We start from the raw sequence: 19,087 nt of genomic DNA on the forward strand, positions 1-19,087 counted from the left end.
TTGCTGTTGGTGATTTGGTTCTAATTTGTGATCCAACTGTGTCCCGTAGAGATTGGAAGCGTGGTAGGGTTGAAGAGGTGTTCAAAGGGAGAGATGGTATTATTCGACGTGCTGATGTTCGCACAAATACTGGTGTATTAAGACGTCCTGTTTCCAAGCTGGCCATCCTCGATTTGGAGTAGTGAATCGCGGGGGTGGGGATGTCGCCTAATGGCTCATACAGGAGCGAATTTTATTTATTTATAAGTTTTTATTTGATTTATCTGTTTTATTTAATTTCTTTTATTTATCCCTTTAAATTCGTTTTATTGATTTATATTTATTGAGCCACCTTAATGATGTTTATAATTGTATGATCATTGTTGTTAATATTTGTTCATATGACCGTTAGGATTTTTTATATTGTTTTTTTATTCCCCTTTGTTCTTATTTATTTACGAACTAAACGCACTTTGTCCCTAAATTCTACTGCAGTATTTTCGTTAAGTTTTTTTGTTTGTTTGGAATGTAACAGTTAGTAAATGTACATAACAGAAAGAATTTTGTAGGCTCAGTATTTACTGGCTTTAATATTAAAGTTTAGTTTGTTGGGGACAAAGACTGCGGTAAGTGGTTCATATTTATATTAATGTTATTTTTGTAATAATTAAATTTTTTATTAGAAATAAACGTTTACACCCTTGCATCATAATTTTAAACAAATTTGTGGTTCTTTTTGGGTGTTTGTTAAACTCGCTGTCCTCAACATTAGGCTCAAGTCGCAGCCAGCGACACATATAATTCGACATAATGAAGTTTTATATGTTGGAACTAAAATCTATGCCTAAATTTGGAACTAAGATCATTATTTTATTCTAGCCTCAACGCTTTAAAAGAACCAACATTTATCTAATCGTTCCTTTAAGAATATGTCCATTATTGACCATTATTGTGCTTACTTCTGGCAACTTTGGCGTAAGATGGCGGCTCTTTTCTTCCGTCTAGCATCTCCTTCCTCGTTTTCCGGGCTTCTTTAAAGATACCCTTACCTTCGAGGTTCATTTCGCCGACGTGTCTTTTCTTTGTAATAGGTAATTTAGCTATGCTATCACTTACCTCTTTCACCATTTGCTCTATTTCATCCTTGAGATTTTGAGATTTGCTATAACGGTATTATTATCATCTGAGGATTCAGAGTCAGTATTTAAAGGCTGAGGTAGCTTAGTGCTCTCTCCAAATACATCCTTCTCTTTCACACCTATATTTTTGCCAGTGGCATGCTGTACACTTGACGCATTGTCCGCCACGGAGGCCCCCACCTCCGTAGGTTAGGTCATAACAGTACTTGTATGTTTTGCTTTACGTTCTAACAAACTTTTTTATTGTACATCGCTTAAAAATACCAATATAGCGATATAATTCGACATAATGAAGTTTTATATGTTGGAACTAAAATCTATGCCTAAATTTGGAACTAAGATCATTATTTTATCCTAGCCCCAACGCTTTAAAAGAACCGACATTTATCTAATCGTTCCTATAAGAATATGTCCATTATTGACCATTATTTCTACATATATCAATTAAAATAGTTTTAAATAATAAAAAAAAATATCAAATTTTTATTGACAAGGAAAAAATATTTCTCAAATATAAGTTTTTGAACAATATTTATTTTTTATGTTGCCTATAATTTTATTAGCCGTTCAAGATCTTATAGTTGCATTTTTGAAAACAATGTAAATATGTGCCAAATATTGTTGAAGTTTTATTCCCCGATTATCGTTTACAACAGAAAAATGTTGTGTTGTCTCGGACACAACACAACATAAATCTTTTTTACGATTATGGCTTACAACATCTAGTTGTTGAGTATGTCACAGAGTTGTATTTTAATTGTAGTACACATTTCTATAAAATGACATACCTGCAAGCAAAAACTGTCAAGTAAAAAAAAGCAATTGGAAAAATTTTAACATTGTGTTTAAATAAAGAAAATAAAATCAATGGATATTAACGTCGATTTATTTTTTGAGGATGATGATGAGGACAGCAAGAAAACACACATGGCACGTATTCTAAAAAGTATTCGAGACAGTTCCAATCCAATGGAAGTACCAAACAATGAGTATGTACTATTTTTAAAAATTAAGCATGTTTTATTATTAAAATTTTGTTTTTTCCTTAGTTGTGCGACTTCGAAATGAACATCCGCTATGAGTGAGCAGAAACAATTTTTACAACATTTAGAGGATAATACCTAGATTTTATTTAGGAAGTGTACTGTTTCTTAGATGTCTTTATACTAAATATGTTATATATATTTTCATATGTGTAGGTGATGCTGGTTACCCATTGGAACTATTTTTAATAACGCCATTTCGAAGTGCTGCAGAAGAATCACGAGAAAGACGTTTTAATACTGTTCACGCAAAAGCATGAAACATCATTAAAAGAACAATTGGGGTGCTTAAAAGCAGATTTCAATGTTTGCTTTCTGGAAGATATTTGCACTATGCTCCAGAAAAAGCGACTCAAACTACATATGTGTGTTGTGCATTACACAATTTAAGCAAACATTTTAAAACAGAACATCATGAAGAATAGCCTTTTCCTTAAGACTCGGAAAAGAAATTTGGAGATGATACAGCAACAAACATAGAAGAGTCTGCACAACAAATTAGAAATAATTTAATCCTTGCAATTTTAAATTAATAAACATTTCGTATATTGAATCATATTAAATTATTTTATTTCACTTCAAAAATAGTTTACATTAAAAAAGAAGATAGGACAACTTAAAAAAAATAATCATGTGATCTAAATGATGTATATCACATCTCCTGAATTCTCTTATTTGTCAATTCGATTTTGACTTTAACCAGTTTCATTTGCAAATCAGCCTTTTTCTTTTTTAACTCAAACTTTTTTTGTTTATTTTATAATTCTTGTATGAATTCTTTTCCAAACGTTTAATGTCCGCAAGATCTCTTCCTTATTTTTGCTTGACTTTTTAACACTTCCAAACGATCGTCCTCCAGCTTGTTTTTTGATCTCCTGCGACTTTTTGGTACTGTTGCTGTTCGGTATTTTAAAACAGAACATCATGAAGAATAGCCTTTTCCTTAAGACTCGGAAAAGGAATTTGGAGATGATACAGCAACAATCATAGAAGAGTCTGCACAACAAATTAGAAATAATTTAATCCTTGCAATTTTAAATTAATAAACATTTCGTATATTGAATCATATTACATTATTTTATTTCACTTCAAAAATAGTTTACATTAAAAAAGAAGATAGGACAACTTAAAAAAAAATAATCATGTGATCTAAATGATTTATATCACATCTCCTGAATTCTCTTATTTGTCAATTCGATTTTGACTTAAACCAGTTTCATTTGCAAATCAGCCTTTTTCTTTTTTAACTCAAACTTTTTTTGTTTATTTTATAATTCTTGTATGAATTCTTTTCCAAACGTTTTAATGTCCGCAAGATTGCTCTTCAGCAATCAGTGAAGGTTCCTCAGGTCTAAATACTGCTTTCACCTCATCGGAATCTCCTTTTATTTCCAAAACCATTGCAGATCCATTAGGGTTGACTTGTTACTACATTGATACGGGCTCAAGCTTAGTTCCGTGGATGGACCACCACCAGTGGCTTGAAAGTTTCTCTTGTTTGAAGCTAATTTTCTTTTTAAATTAGCTTTATGGTGAGTCCACACCTATAATTAAATAAAAATAATTTGTAATATCTTATAAATTCATTAATCCATGTCCATATATAATATAATATGAACTATTTGCCATCCTTTTGTATTTCGAATCGGCGGTCCCAAGGCATTTGATTGCACCGTAAACTGATTCCATTTACCTTTGAGCTGCATTTTATAAAAACCAAATGGTAACTTTCCGCGGGCAATTTCTGGATTTTTAGTCATCACCTTCACCAACTTTTCCATCTGTTTTTAATTAGTTATTTTTTAATTAATATTTAAAATTACATCTAAGGCTGTTTTGCCAAAAATCCTATATGATACTAACAAATTCTTCTCCATTTTATTTTTTAAAATTTTAATTTTTGAAAATATTCAATAATACATCAGCTTATGAGCAGTTGTAAGTTTTTAACACTTCTAATAACACATAGAAAAACATGTTTTAAACGATAATTAGAGTAAATTCACATAGACAACACAAATACAACACTACACAGAAATGTTGTCAATCATAATCGCAATTTACAACATTAAAATAACAAATGTTGTGAAAGATTAAAATTGAATAATATTTTACAATGCTTTGAAGATATTTTGAGAGTATCAAATAAGATTTGGGAGTATCACGGTACTTTTATAGCAGGGATGTCCAAGGCTAAAACTGTAGTAGTATTGATGAGTGAGAGAGAACTGCAACAATAAAGGTTGAAATACATGTATGTATAAATAAAAAATGAGAAAAATGGAAAACAATTACATATTTTGTGAAAAATAAAAATTTATTTAAAAATTCTAAATTTGGTTAAAATCAAAAAATTTATAAAAATAATGAAACCTTTTGCCTTTAAGAAAAACATCTATATATTTTTATAAAAATTAAATAAGAGGGGGTTTCTAGACTTTCTTAAAATTTTAAAAACTGATAAGAAATAAAATCTTAAATCTTAAGGAAGGCTAAAAAACAACATGGTCACATAAAATAAAAATAAAAATTAAAAATATAGATACAGGGTTCTCTTAATTATTTTATATATAGTTTTCAGTCCATGAAACTTATCGAGTTTAATATTTCACAGGTCTTTAATGAAATCTTCTATATTTATACCACTCATTTATTTTTCCAAATAATTTTTTTTTTTATTTTTACAAAATTAATTTACTTTTTAAAGCATATTCCCTACATTCCTTCAATTTTTTATAACATAAAATACATTGAGCATCACCAAATGAATTCTTTATCATAAAATATTTTTCATATCACATAGTAAATTTTTTCGGTGCTTTAAACCAGAGTTTAAATATTAGTAAATGCTTTTATATTTTTATTTTTTACTTTGCAATAAATATGTATTTACCTCATATTTAAAAAATATATTACGCAGCAACTCGCTAACATATTTCTAGTACCCACATATATTTCATATTGCTTGCCTATAGTATAAAAATATTTTCCTACACATATTATTCGAAGTCAACAATATTGAAGCCATGCAAGCAGTAATATACGAACATGAAATGTACGCAAGCAGAGCATATACATATATGTGCGACGAAAACACGAAACAAAACGATAGTGGCGACTGTGAGGTTACAAAATTTTTACTATCAAACTTCAGTATTATTTACTATAGGAAATGACTTATGGTCTAAAATTTAACATTTCATGTTGGACTTGAAAATTTATAAAATGTGAAAAATGTATGGAAGATATAACCAAATTTTATTTAAAAAATAATTGAGAACGTTTGTATCTATGTTACTATAAATGTTTAACGTATATTATGGGAAAAATTTATGCATGAAATAACCAAATTTTAATTATAAAAAATTTTTGAATTGAATTATTGAATGTATGTATATAATTTTATGAAAATAAATTTATGTTTAATTTTTATGAGTATTAAAATTTATGTATTTGTATTGATTGTAAAAGGTAATATAATTAGAAAAAAATTATATACATAATTAAAGGATGTGCATGCCAAAACTACATACAAGTTTTTACATGTAATGACAATTTCATTTAGATATTAAGCGTTAATTTATAAATTCGTGTTGATTGTATCAGGAGAACAAAAAAAGATGCAAATAAGTTAGATTAAAAAGTGTATGCTTATGTATGCACATACATACATACATACATACATACATACATACATACATACATTCATACATACATACATACATACATACATACATACATACATACATACATACATACATACATACATACATACCTACATACATACATATGAATGTAAAAATAAACAATAACAATAAGTTTGTAATGCATTCGTAGTGTCTATGATATGATCAATAATGAATGAAAATATATTATATGTAGGTATCTTAGAAATCAAATGTTGTTTTTATATTTTTACATTGTGAAAGGTTAAAATAACAAAAATGTATGAGTCCTGCCAGCAACTCAACTAACTTTAAGTGCATTAAAAGCTAACTTTTTCATCAACTAGTTATGGTTGATTCTTGGATTATTTAGCCAACTGACTATTTTAACATGGCGATGTCCTACGCAGTAGTCAATTGTCCGACTGTGCATGACTTTTCAACTAGCTTAAAGTTAGTTACTAAAAAAAAAACTTAAAGTTAGTTGCGGAAAAGTCAAGTAATAGTTTTCCTTTGTATTCCCTACTGTATTAATTAATTACATTTTAATTAAATATATTTAGAATTTAACTACTAGTTGTCTAAATTACATTTCGCTTTAATACAAGTTATGATATTAGTTCGTTAAAATTAATAGACATCAGCTTTATGAATGTTTTGTTCATTATTTCCATGATTCCCATTGATCTAAATCTAAAATAAATTTTAAAATGTTATGTATAATTAAACTGTTAATGTATTTTATTTACAGTATTAATTTTTCCAATATACTGACTCTAATTTCACAACGTATACAAGAAAATGACAAAAATGTAAAACAAAATTCCAAATAATAAAGTAACATGAGAAAACATGTCGAAACAAAATGCTCTCCAGATAATTTTGGGGTACTCCCGCATTATATGATAGTTAGCTTGTAGCTAGTCTTTAAAAGTCTGTTGTTTACGTTAATAAATACAATATTTTGGAACATTTCTGCATTACATTGTTGTTCGTTTATAGTCAGTCTACTAAAGTTAACAAATAAAATCATAATGATAGAGAAACAAGAGAAAACATGTTGAAATACAATAATTCTCTCAAGATAATTTTGACGCACTTCTGCATTATATTATAGTAAGCTTGTAGTTAGTATTTAAAAGTCGGTTCTTTACGTTGCCATATACAAAATTTCGGGATAGATAGAAGTGAATTTGCATATAAATTTACATACATATACATGTATATTTTTCATATGCATGTACATATACATATGTCACATTTTTATAAATTATTATTACACACTCACAATTGTCTTACAATAATAAATAAACAGGCGCGAAGAAAAATATGTATACATAGGTGTTAATAAATTTGCATATGCCATTGCCAACCTTTTAAATTTACATAAGAGGGACTAAATAATAATGATATTTCTTTCCTCTTCTCTCCACAATCGACTTTTTGTCGAAAAAAGTCGAAGTCGACTATTTTGTTCCAAAAAAGTCGACTTTGTAAATAAAAGTCGAAAAGTTGGAAAGAGTCGGAAAAAGTCGAAAAGTAGGAAAAAGTCAAAAATCGAAAAGTCGGAAAAAGTCGAAATAAGTCGGAAAAAGTTGAAAGAAGTCGAAAAAAAATTGGAAAAAGTCGAAAATAGTCAGAAAAAGTCGAAAATAGTCAAAAAAAAGTCGAAAATAGTCAAAAAAGGTCGAAAAGTCGGAAAAAGTCGAAAAGTCGGAAAAAGTCAAAAAGTCGAAAAGTCGGAAAAAGTCGAGAATAGAAAGAAGTCGAAAAAACTCAAAAAATTGCAACAAATAGAAAAAATATAAATAATTTTTTTTATTAATGCTAATAATAATAATAATAATAATGTTAAATGGCAACATTATAAATTTACGCTTCTGGCAACTTTATAAATTTTTAACTCTGGTCGGAAAAAGTCGAAAATAGTCGGAAAAAGTCGAAAAGTCGAAAAAAGTCGGAAAAAGTCGAAAATAGTCGAAAAGTCGGAAAAGTCGAAAAAAGTCGGAAAAAGTCGAAAAGTCGACTATTTATAAAATATTAACAGTCGAAAAATCGACTTTTAATTAAATGAAAAAAGTCGAAAACTCGAAAAATCGACTTTTAAGTTTGTCATTCCGTTTGTAATTTCTATAATATAATTTTCCGACCCTATAAAGTATATAAATTCCGGATCCTTATAGATAGCGGAGTCGATTAAGCAATGTCCGTCTGTCTGTTGAAACCAGTTTTTAGAGGAGCCCAGATATCGGCGAGATCCGAATCTTCAATAATTCTAATAGACATGCTTTCGAAAAGATCTCTATTTAAAATCAGCAAAATCGGTCGGTAAATAACGGAAATATAAGCAAAAATCCGAGACAACCTCTGAAAATGTATGTAGGTGTATTTGGTTTTATTCAGCTATGTATTTTGGTTTGTAGGTTTGGATACTGTTGGCGTCATTGAGTTGTGTATTTTGTTTTTCTGAATTCTGTTCGTATATTCGGATGTAGGTTGGTTTTATTTTGTTTATCTGTGTTTTTCGTTACGTATGTTTAGATGTCTGTTGGTTTAGATGCCTTGTGTATTTTGTTTTTTTTTTTTTTCTATTTCGTTTAGCGTTGTTGTTGTTTGTTTGTTTTGTTTTGCTTTTGGAGTAATAATAATGTAGTTGGGAAAAAATTTATAAAACTAATATGTTTAAAATACACTGTGATGAAGGGTATACAGTGAATCAACTAAGTTTTTAGACTACCTTTTTTAAGAGAATTTAAATTTTTATTCATAAATAAAATCGGAAAAAATATGTAAAAAGTAAATTTATATTTTCCAATTAAAAATAGAGATTGTGTAAAATGGGAAAACCAAGAAAAAAATATTAAAATACAAATTTTGGTGCATTTGTTGTTGTTGCATTTTATTATTCTTCATCAGTATTTGCAAGTCAAAAAAGTATTTTGCATATTGAGAATTTCGGTTAATTTCGTTGGGTTTTTTAAATCATGTTTTAATTCCTTTTTGGAATTTATTGTTTTATTGTTAAAAGGACGAGTGCTAAGTATTTTTCAATCGTAATTTGCAAAAATCATATCCTCATTGTGTAAAAATGTGATGTTATTTGCCTTAATGCCTAATGTTTAAAGGATAATAATGAGGCAATTTCGATATAAAAACTTAGTTTAGATTTCTAGAACAAGTGTAAATCAATGAAATATAATTATGAGATTCTTAATTAATAACATTAAAAAATATTAAATAGAGTAATTGATGAAATGATCCATAGAATTATTAGAAAAAACGCACTGAGTAGTGATTCAAAATCTTTAACTGCCAAAGGGAGGCGACTTGTATCCATGGAAAACCATTGGACTCCTGATTTATCTTCTCCAAAATCTATATACGAACTATGAGGAACACTATGTTTTAATTTAGACCTCTAAACCAGCGTTGCGCTTTCATAATGTTCTGATTACGAAGATTTTCGGCAATTCACTCGTACATAACCCGATCGTAAATAAAACTCATTGAAGAGCGTAAAAATTGCAAAAATTATCTTTAGTTGCTTGACAGCATTCAACAAAGTAGGTTGATGTCGCTTTGTTTCAGAAATTGCAAACAAAACGTGTAAAAACAACAACACCACTTGCAAACAAGAGAGCAAATTGCAAAAAACTCATACAATCCAAAAACTTTTTAGGAATGCATAATAAAAATAATTAAAAACGTTATTTTTAATACTTTTTTTAACATTTTATATTCAAAAATCTAATTCTAAAAATCTATTTTTTTAAGTGTTTTTTTTAGTATTTTCTCACCACTACAATAACAGTTTCTCTTTCTGCGCTTGGCTGCTCTAAACAGACCTTAGGATGCTTGGAACCAATGTAAACTGTCGTGTAGTAAAGGAAAAATACCTAATTTAGATATTTTAAAATATAGGTGGTTATCATACCCCAAAGGTCAACAAAAGCAATATTTTTTAGCTAATACTATTTTTCAGATAATACACTTATAAATATTTAAAACCCAAATCAAGAGTGGCTAGGATGGTACTTAGTGTTAGATTTATTGAATAAGAATCAATATTATACAATTCTAAATAATATTTACACAGTACTCCCTAATATTTACACAGTACTAATTTAGATATTTTAAAATATAGGTGGTTATCATACCCCAAAGGTCAACAAAAGCTAATACATACACTTATAAATATTTAGAACCCAAATCAAGAGTGGCTAGGATGGTACTTAGTGTTAGATTTATTGAATAAGAATCAATATTCTACAATTCTAAATAATATTTACACAGTACTCCCTAATATTTACACAGTACTAATTTAGATATTTTAAAATATAGGTGGTTATCATACCCCAATGGTCAACAAAAGCAATATTTTTCAGCTAATACATACACTTATAAATATTTAGAACCCAAATCAAGAGTGGCTAGGATGGTACTTAGTATTAGATTTATTGAATAAGAATCAATATTCTACAATTCTAAATAATATTTACACAGTACTCCCCAAATAGATGGGGTTTCCGTAATGTAGATTTTGTTTATCAATACAAAATGACCAAAAATCCAGATTATTTTTGTTATAATATATATATTTATACCTCACTTAAAATTTTTTCTAGGTCCAAATGCATTGATTATCTAATATATCATGGATCCAATTCAAGATTACTTATTATTTCCGAAATTTAATCTAAGAAACGATAGATTTCATATTAAGTCAAATATTGATAAATTCTTGTATGTATATAGGATAATAAATCAGTTAAGAAATGTCGTTCCACTACTAAAATATTTAAAAATGTTATTCTAATATATAGGAGTAATAAAAATATTAAATTTTATAAAATAATGCAGCAATATTGAAAATAACAAAAAAACCCTAAAAAAGCAAAATACTTTATTGACCTAAAAATTAACAATACATTCTCATTTTATCCAAAATTTCGTTAAATAATATCATGATTTTACATTTAATTGTAGAAAATTAAAATATAAGATATTCTTTAAAAAATACAACAAACAAATAGTTTTATTTTGCTGTAAATAACTGTTCAGATAAAGTTTTTTTTTTAAATTTATAAAATTTTACATAGGCAAATTACTTAATTGATTCACTGTATAAGATTCGGCACAGCCGAATATAGCACTCTTACTTGTTTGTTTTTGCATACGTATGCATCAGAGAAAATATACATTTTGTTTACTAATATATTAGTAATTTTAATCTCTGAAAAATATCACAAAAAAATCGTACACCCGCTACGCAATAAAAGTGGGCGCACTAGAAGCAACGGGCGTGAAACCTCCCATATTAATTAAATACAAAAATTCGTTTATCTTGGAAACTATTAGAGTTAAAACTTTCAAATTTTGCACGAACAACTTTAACATACCTGTAAACATTTCGGGTGCGGCTCCTCTCATATTAATTAAATACAAAAAATCTTTTATCTTAGAAACCACAGTGGGGCAAATGGAAATTTTTTGGAAATAAATCTGGCATTTCTAAACGGCTGATCCGATCGGGATAAAATTTGGCATGAGCGTAGCCAAGGAGTATTCGAGTTTAAGTTTTGAAGATGAACCACGCAGATGCCCCAGGGACGGAGCTGTGGCGGCTCAAAGTAGGGTACCTACGACATGTAAAATTTTTAAACTTGTGCCATTTTTTTGTTTTTCACCCAAAATTTTTATATATTCTAAAAGCGCTCGACGAGATCTTGAAAAAACATGCTTGGGCATACTACTTATCTCGTATAATATTCGAGTTATAGGCATTTGAAAATTTAGTGATACAAAAAATATGGTATTTTTTGTCCGCCTTTTTTTGAATACCGGGCGTAATTTTGGACCAAATAGACTCAATTTAGACAACAAAATTTCCAATAATATACAAAAAATTTCAGATCAATATCATTTACAGATCCAAAAATATACGTTTTTTAATTTAAAAATTCAAAAAATTTTAGATTTTTGCCGTTTTTTTGCCCAAAATGTGTCTTAACTCTTTTATTAATAAAATAAAATTTTCTTTAAGAACATATAACAATTTTATAGTTTTCTAAAAGGTATCTTTACGCAGAACGCTTTGGCGTAAAAAACTTGTCCTATTTTTTGAAAATGTTGCCACTGCGTCCTTCCGAATATGACCTATTTTTTATCAAAACTTCAACTTTGGGCGACATGTTCTAAAATCCCAAAGCTGGGATCAGAAAACTGAAAGCAGTTTTGGAAACCTCAATATGTTTTCTATTTACTCCAAAAGTATTTTCCCAGCCCTGAAAGAAATGTGGACCCTATGGGCAAAAATGTAAAAAATCCCATTTTTGGGATTTTCATTCCTATTTTTGGGAATTGCGGGATGCCCTTTGACCTTTTCAATTTTTTTTTGCATTTTCTTATTTGAAATGACAAATTTAACAAGCGTTGAAGATTTCATTGAGTTTTGTTCATAAATAAAGATTTTGTCATATATTACATATTTGTTAAATTTCTAAAACTATGATTTATATCAAAATTTTAATAGGGTCGCAGATAGCTGCAACAAATTAGTCCATATTTATGCCTTAATATCTTTTTTTAGTTAGATATGGAAATTCTTGACCCTTTACAAAAAACTTCAAGCCAATATCTCAATTACATTCAAAAATATGTTCATTTAAATCTGTATCCTTTAATTTCATATTTTTAATATTTTAGTATTAAATATGACAGAACATGTTTAAATCTTATATTTACCTATTTTCTATTTGTTTGCTTATCCTTATAAAGAAATTTATAACTATTTTTTACCTAAATTTTTTCGACGGATCATTTCGTTCTGTTTCGTTTATGATCATGTAGGTAAAAATATACAGGTAATGATAATTTCGATTCATTCACTAATAAGAAATATCAATGACTGAATTACAGGTTATAGTAATATAGTCCTAAATGTTAATAGGTAGACAGTTCGTAATTCTTTACTTTAGAATACCTGTATCGGAAATGATACAGATGAGATTTTAAGTACCATATTTAATAAATATACAATGAAGATTACATTAAAGTACGAAGAGTTGTGTTCCGTTTTATGTAGTGTATCTTCAAAAGGGCCATAAAGAATTGAAGACATTTCAAATTATATAAAAACTACATATAGTAAAAAGTAGACAAAACAGGCATATCAAAAATTGAAAACCTTTTACAACTTTTTGATGTAAAAAGTAAGTCTGTGGATGGAAATCAAAAGAAATTTCGATTAAAATTTTGTAGTTGGATGGAAACTACTACGGAAATCTCAACTTACAACACATCAGCAGGAGCGCCTTGCAACTCATACGAAGACTTATGTTCAAGGTAAAAAAAGAGGGTCACACAAAAACTTTTTTCAATCTCAAATGAGGAAATTGCTGATACATTTAACGATATGCTGAAAACTATTCTTCCTAATGCATCACCAAAACGACTTAAGCGAATTGTGGAAACTATACCAACTCTAACATCACAATCAAATTTTACTGAAGAGGAAGCAATAGCGCTTATATTGGAACTGGGTCTCAGTCGAAATAAGTACCAAATATTAAGGAAAGCTCTGCATGAAAAAGGACACAATAAATTACCATCATACAAGGCGATCCAGGAAAAAAAAACAAACTATCCTACCATCACCTATTGCTGTTAATGATGTGGAAGCTTGTATTGATATAACATCTTTGCTCGAAAACACATCATCAATAATTGTGTCAGACTTTTCAGAAGACCAACTAAGGAAAATTCATAACTGTCTTAATGTGTAAGTAGGGATGTGACGGTTTATCAGCACTTCCAGAAAACAAACAAGCTTGTGGCAGACTACAAAAGTGTATTTATGTCATCATTAGTGCCATTACGAATTCGTTCATATTCCCTTAATCCATCATCGTCAAGCATCGGAAATTCATTTGAAGATATGTGGATCAATACAACTCCGGGTTTAAAAAATTTTTGTAGACCCATTGGATTTGAATATATAAAGGAGTCAAAGAAAACAACAAAAGATTTAGTGGAATATTTAAAAGATGAAATAAATTCACACGAGCCCATTTGCATAAAAATAAAGGAATTCTCTATTAACGTATCATATCAGCTAAGCTTAACAATGATTGATGGAAAGGTCAGCAATGCCATAACAGAAACTTCTTCCTTTTGGAGATGCTCAATATGTAATGAGAAAAAGTCGCAATTCTAAATTATAAACAAAAGCAGAAGTATTAATGAAGAAGTAATGTCTTTCGGAATTTCACCACTTCATGCCAGAATAAATTTAAATTTTTGGATTACTTTTCACACATAGCACACGACCTGAAATATAGAAGTATGCCAGAGAATCTTACTAAATCAACAAAAAATAATGAAGAATTGAAAGAACTGAGAGCTGCGGAAAAAAGCAGAATCCAAGAAGAAGTTCAGATGGGATTAAACATCGACAAACCACTTCCAAGTTGCGGTAGAACAAATGACGGTAATACGGCGAGAAGTTTTTTCGTGATTTTGAAATTACTTCAAAAATAACTGGAATCGACAAGGAGTTGCTTCGAAGAGTTAACACTATTTTAATGGCACTGAATAGTAAACATAAAATTAACGGAAATTGATTTGGGGAATATACATCTGAAATTTCTAAATTACTTGTATCTCTGTATCCATGGAGGGATCTAACACCAACAGTACACAAAGTATTGTGTCATGGTCAAATAATAATTGAATCGAATATTCTTCCACTTGGAGAGTTAACAGAATAAGGCCAGGAAGCGAGGAATAGAGATTTTAAGCATGTTCAACTTTTCATCTCAAGAAAATGCTCCAGGCAATCACAGAATGAAGATATTTTTAATAGTTTACTTCTATCTTCTGATCCTGTTCTTTCAACTATGCGTAAAAGATGGATTTGTTATGAAACTCTATCATCTCAAAACGAGGAAGATTTAAAGGACTTATATTACCTTCTGGATATGTATACCGATATGACAGATTATTTTATAGAAAATAAGTAGTGTTAGGAATTAACTATATAAATAGGTTGTCAGAATTATTTGTATTATGTTTAAGATAAACAGTTCAAATAAAAAAAGCTATTATACTAACTGATGATATTGTATTAAATTGTGTTTTATATTTCGGTGGGTGGGAAAGGTGGTTTGTGTGAGGTGATTTAGGTGTTGTTGTGCGTGGCTCATAATAAAATTATAATTTTTTTATTGTATATACAATGTTATAGTCCTTGATAAAATAATTAACTAAATAATTTTTAAAAATTGTCCAAATATTTTATTCAGTACAAATGTATGTTCTGTCATACTTAAAACTAAAACATGAAAAAGATGAAATTAAAGGACACAGGTTTAAATGAACATATTTTTGAATGTAATTGATATATTCGCTTGAAATTTTTTGTAAAGCGTCGATAATTCCCATATCTAACTAAAAAAAGATATTAAGGGATAAATATGGACTAAATTGTTGTAGCTATCTGCGACCCTATTAAAATTTTGATATAAATCATAGATTTAGAAATTTAACAAATATGTAATCTATATATAAAATTCTAACGTTACTGACTGACTGACTGATTCATCATCGCACAGCCTAAACGGTTAAATCTAAAGAGCTGAAATTTGGACAGGGGGATGGTTTCCCACTTAATAGATCCACTAAGACGGGATTTTTGGAAATTCGAATGTTTAGGGGGTAAAAAAGGGTAAAAACGTAAAAACGTAAAATCGGTAACCTCATATCTCCTAAACTAGAAAAGATACAAAAATAGTTTAAAGCTTATCGTCGTTCATTTAAAAAATAAGCGGACAGGTGTCTGGTACTTTTTCAATTTCGGCCCCTTTAGGGAATAAACGGGTAAAAACTGTATTTTGGTACTTTTTTGCACCCCATGTATCTTTTAAACCAGTGAACATTCAAACAATATTTTTGACTCCTTCATAACTTGACGAAAAAATAAAAATATAAATTTAGTACTTTTTGGTTATTCGGATGTTTAAGGGGTGAAAATTGTACCTATTTTTGGTACTTTTTTCATAAAACATTGATTTTGGTTTATTATCTTATACATATAAATACGTAATAACGGGCTCCCACTACGATGTTGCAGCATTTTGGAATAGAATTTTTATTTCGTTAATGGGTAGAAAAAAAGTATTAAAAGGGGTAAAAACTGGAAATTTGATTTTATTCAAACACAATGATCCAATTTAGATAAAATTTTTAGATTTAGAAACACTAAATATGCTAATGAGGTGTTATTTGGAAACCCGGTACCAAGTGATATTTTTTGGTACTTTTTCATTCTCCATCTGGTAGTTTTTGAGTTTTCTTTGATATTGAATCGAAACATGAAATTAATAAAGAGACTATTCAGTACTTTTTCGTTCTACACAGGTATTTTTTGAGTTTTCTTTAAAATTAAACCTAGAAGCATGAAATTAAGCATGTAGAGCCCGGACTAAGTGAGAATCTAAAAAAAGGGGACTTTTTGGTACTTTTTCGTACTTCGACTGGTACTTTTTTAATTTTCTATAATATTGAACCTAGAAACATGAAATTAAACATGTAGAGCACGTAGTAAATGAGAATCTATAAAAGCGGACTTTTTGGTACTTTTTCGTTCTACAAAAGGTACTTTTTGAGTTTTCTATAAAATTTAACCTAGAAAAATGAAATTAAGCATGTAGAGCCCGGAGTAAATGGGAATCTATAAAAGGGGACTTTTGGTACTTTTTCGTCCTTCAAAAGGTACTTTTTGCATTTTTGTATAATATTGAACCTAGAAACATGAAATTAAGCATGTAGAGCCCGGAGTAAATGAGAATCTATAAAAGGAGACTTTTTGGTACTGTTTCGTTCTACAAAAGGTACTTTTTGAGTTTTCTATAAAATTTAACCTAGAAACATGAAATTAAGCATGTAGAGCCCGGAGTAAATGAGAATCTATAAAATAATAAATAAAAGGGGACTTTTCGTTCTTCAAAAGGTACTTTTTGGATTTTTGTATAATATTGAACCTAGAAACGTGAAATTAAGCACGTAGAGCCCGGATTAAGTGAGGACCTATAAAAGGGGACTTTTTGGTACTTTTCCGTTCTTTAAAAGGTGCATTTTGAATTTTCAATAATATTGATCCTAGAAACATGAAATTAAGCATGTGGAGTCCGGAGTTAATTAGAATCTATAAAAGCAATCAGGGACTTGAGTGAATGAAAATTTAAACTGGAATATTTTTGAATTTTCTATAATATTGAACTTAGGAACATGAAATTAAATAAAATAGGTCCTTTGGTACTTTTTCGTACTTCACTGGTACTGGTACTTTTAGAGCTTTCTAAAATATTGAATATACAAACATAAAATTAAACACGCAGTATCCCAATTGAACGAAAATTGAAAAAGCATACTCTGGTACTTTTTTGTTCTTTTACTAATACTTTTCGAATTTTTGTATAATATTGAACCTAAAAACATTAAATTGGACATGTAGCTTCCTGATTGTATAAAAATCTTTATACGTTTTTTTGGTTTCTGGTTGAAAATTAAACATGCGTCATCCTGATTTAATGAAAATATATAAAAAGGCACTGTCTGGTACTTTTTCGTTGTTCAACTGTTTTTTCTAATTTTCTGTAATATTGAGACTAGAATCATAAAATCAAACTTAAAGAGTTCTCTAAAAGGGGAATTTTTGATATTGCAGATATATACATTTACAATAATGATATTTATTTTATTCCATTACGATGAGGGTAGCGAAGCACACTGGGTATAGCTAGAAAGTTTTAATAAATAATTAATAAAATTTAAATGTTTTTTTGCACGTGTATGCTATTGCAAGTGTACGATATTTTAGTTAAATAACTTTTATCTAATTTACTATTTCTACACACTTTAAAAATATTTGACATCCTTCTGCAAAAAGAAAAATAAATCAAATTTATTTTACAACAAATTATTATGGTTTTGTTTTATGAATTAGGGATATTGCCCTACAAACATACATATATTAGATAAATCCACCTTTTTTTATTCAAAAAATCCAGTTAGATTTATCAACTGTATAACTACCATTTTTGCACTATATTTTTTTCTTAAACTTAATATTAGCTTACACAATGTTTTTTTTTTTTTTTTTTTGAAATAATGATGACCAAATCGAAATTTCGAACTTCAAAAACAAAAAGTCATTAAAAACCCTCTAATCAACATTAGTAATAATTTATGACCATTTTAATTTTTAACCTCATAACTTACAGAACAACTAATATCTGTAAGAATCGAAGAAAACCCGAGCAACGCCGGGTACATTTAGCTAGTGTATGATAAAATCTTTATTTATGAACAAAACTCAATGAAATCTTCAACGCTTGTTAAATTTGTCATTTCAAATAAGAAAATGCAAAAAAAAATTGAAAAGGTCAAAGGGCATCCCGCAATTCCCAAAAATAGGAATGAAAATCCCAAAAATGGGATTTTTTACATTTTTGCCCATAGGGTCAACATTTCTTTCAGGGCTGGGAAAATACTTTTGGAGTAAATAGAAAACATATTGAGGTTTCCAAAACTGTTTTCAGTTTTCTGATCCCTTTGGGATTTTAGAACATGTCGCCCAAAGTTGAAGTTTTGATAAAAAATAGGTCATATTCGGAAGGACGCAGTGGCAACATTTTCAAAAAATAGGACAAGTTTTTTACGCCAAAGCATTCTGTGTAAAGATACCTTTTAGAAAACTATAAAATTGTTATATGTTCTTAAAGAAAATTTTATTAATAAAAGAGTAAAGACACATTTTGGGCAAAAAAACGGCAAAAATCTAAAATTTTTTGAATTTTTAAATTAAAAAACGTATATTTTTGGATCTGTAAATGATATTGATCTGAAATTTTTTGTATATTATTGGAAATTTTGTTGTCTAACTATCAAGAAAAAATTAACGTATCATATCAGCTAAGCTTAACAATGATTGATGGAAAGGTCAGCAATGCCATAACAGAAACTTCTTCCTTCTGGAGATGCTCAATATGTAATGAGAAAAAGTCTCAATTCTAAATTATAAACAAAAGCAGAAGTATTAATGAAGAAGTCCTGTCTTTCGGAATTTCACCACTTCATGCCAGAATAAATTTAAATTTTTGGATTACTTTTTACACATAGCACACGACCTCAAATATAGAAGTGTGCCAGAGAATCTTACTAAATCAACAAAAAATAATGAAGAATTGAAAGAACTGAGAGC

General features: G+C 28.8%; 1 protein-coding gene and 1 long non-coding RNA gene across 5 annotated transcripts in view; one reads left to right on the plus strand and one right to left on the minus strand.

The window, feature by feature from the left end:
• The window catches only part of LOC111687082 (acetylcholine receptor subunit alpha-like), a 209,364-nt gene that overhangs the window by 22,365 nt on the left and 167,912 nt on the right, over positions 1-19,087 (plus strand). The window lies entirely within an intron of this gene.
• On the minus strand, positions 3,311-4,391 carry LOC124419875. The gene is made up of 3 exons (XR_006940865.1): positions 4,332-4,391; positions 3,855-3,942; positions 3,311-3,705 (listed from the first exon to the last, which is right to left on the minus strand). It is a non-coding gene; the product is annotated as an uncharacterized LOC124419875 (long non-coding RNA).

This window comes from Lucilia cuprina, chromosome 4, assembly GCF_022045245.1.
Source record: "Lucilia cuprina isolate Lc7/37 chromosome 4, ASM2204524v1, whole genome shotgun sequence".
Taxonomy (NCBI): Eukaryota; Metazoa; Arthropoda; class Insecta; order Diptera; family Calliphoridae; genus Lucilia; species Lucilia cuprina.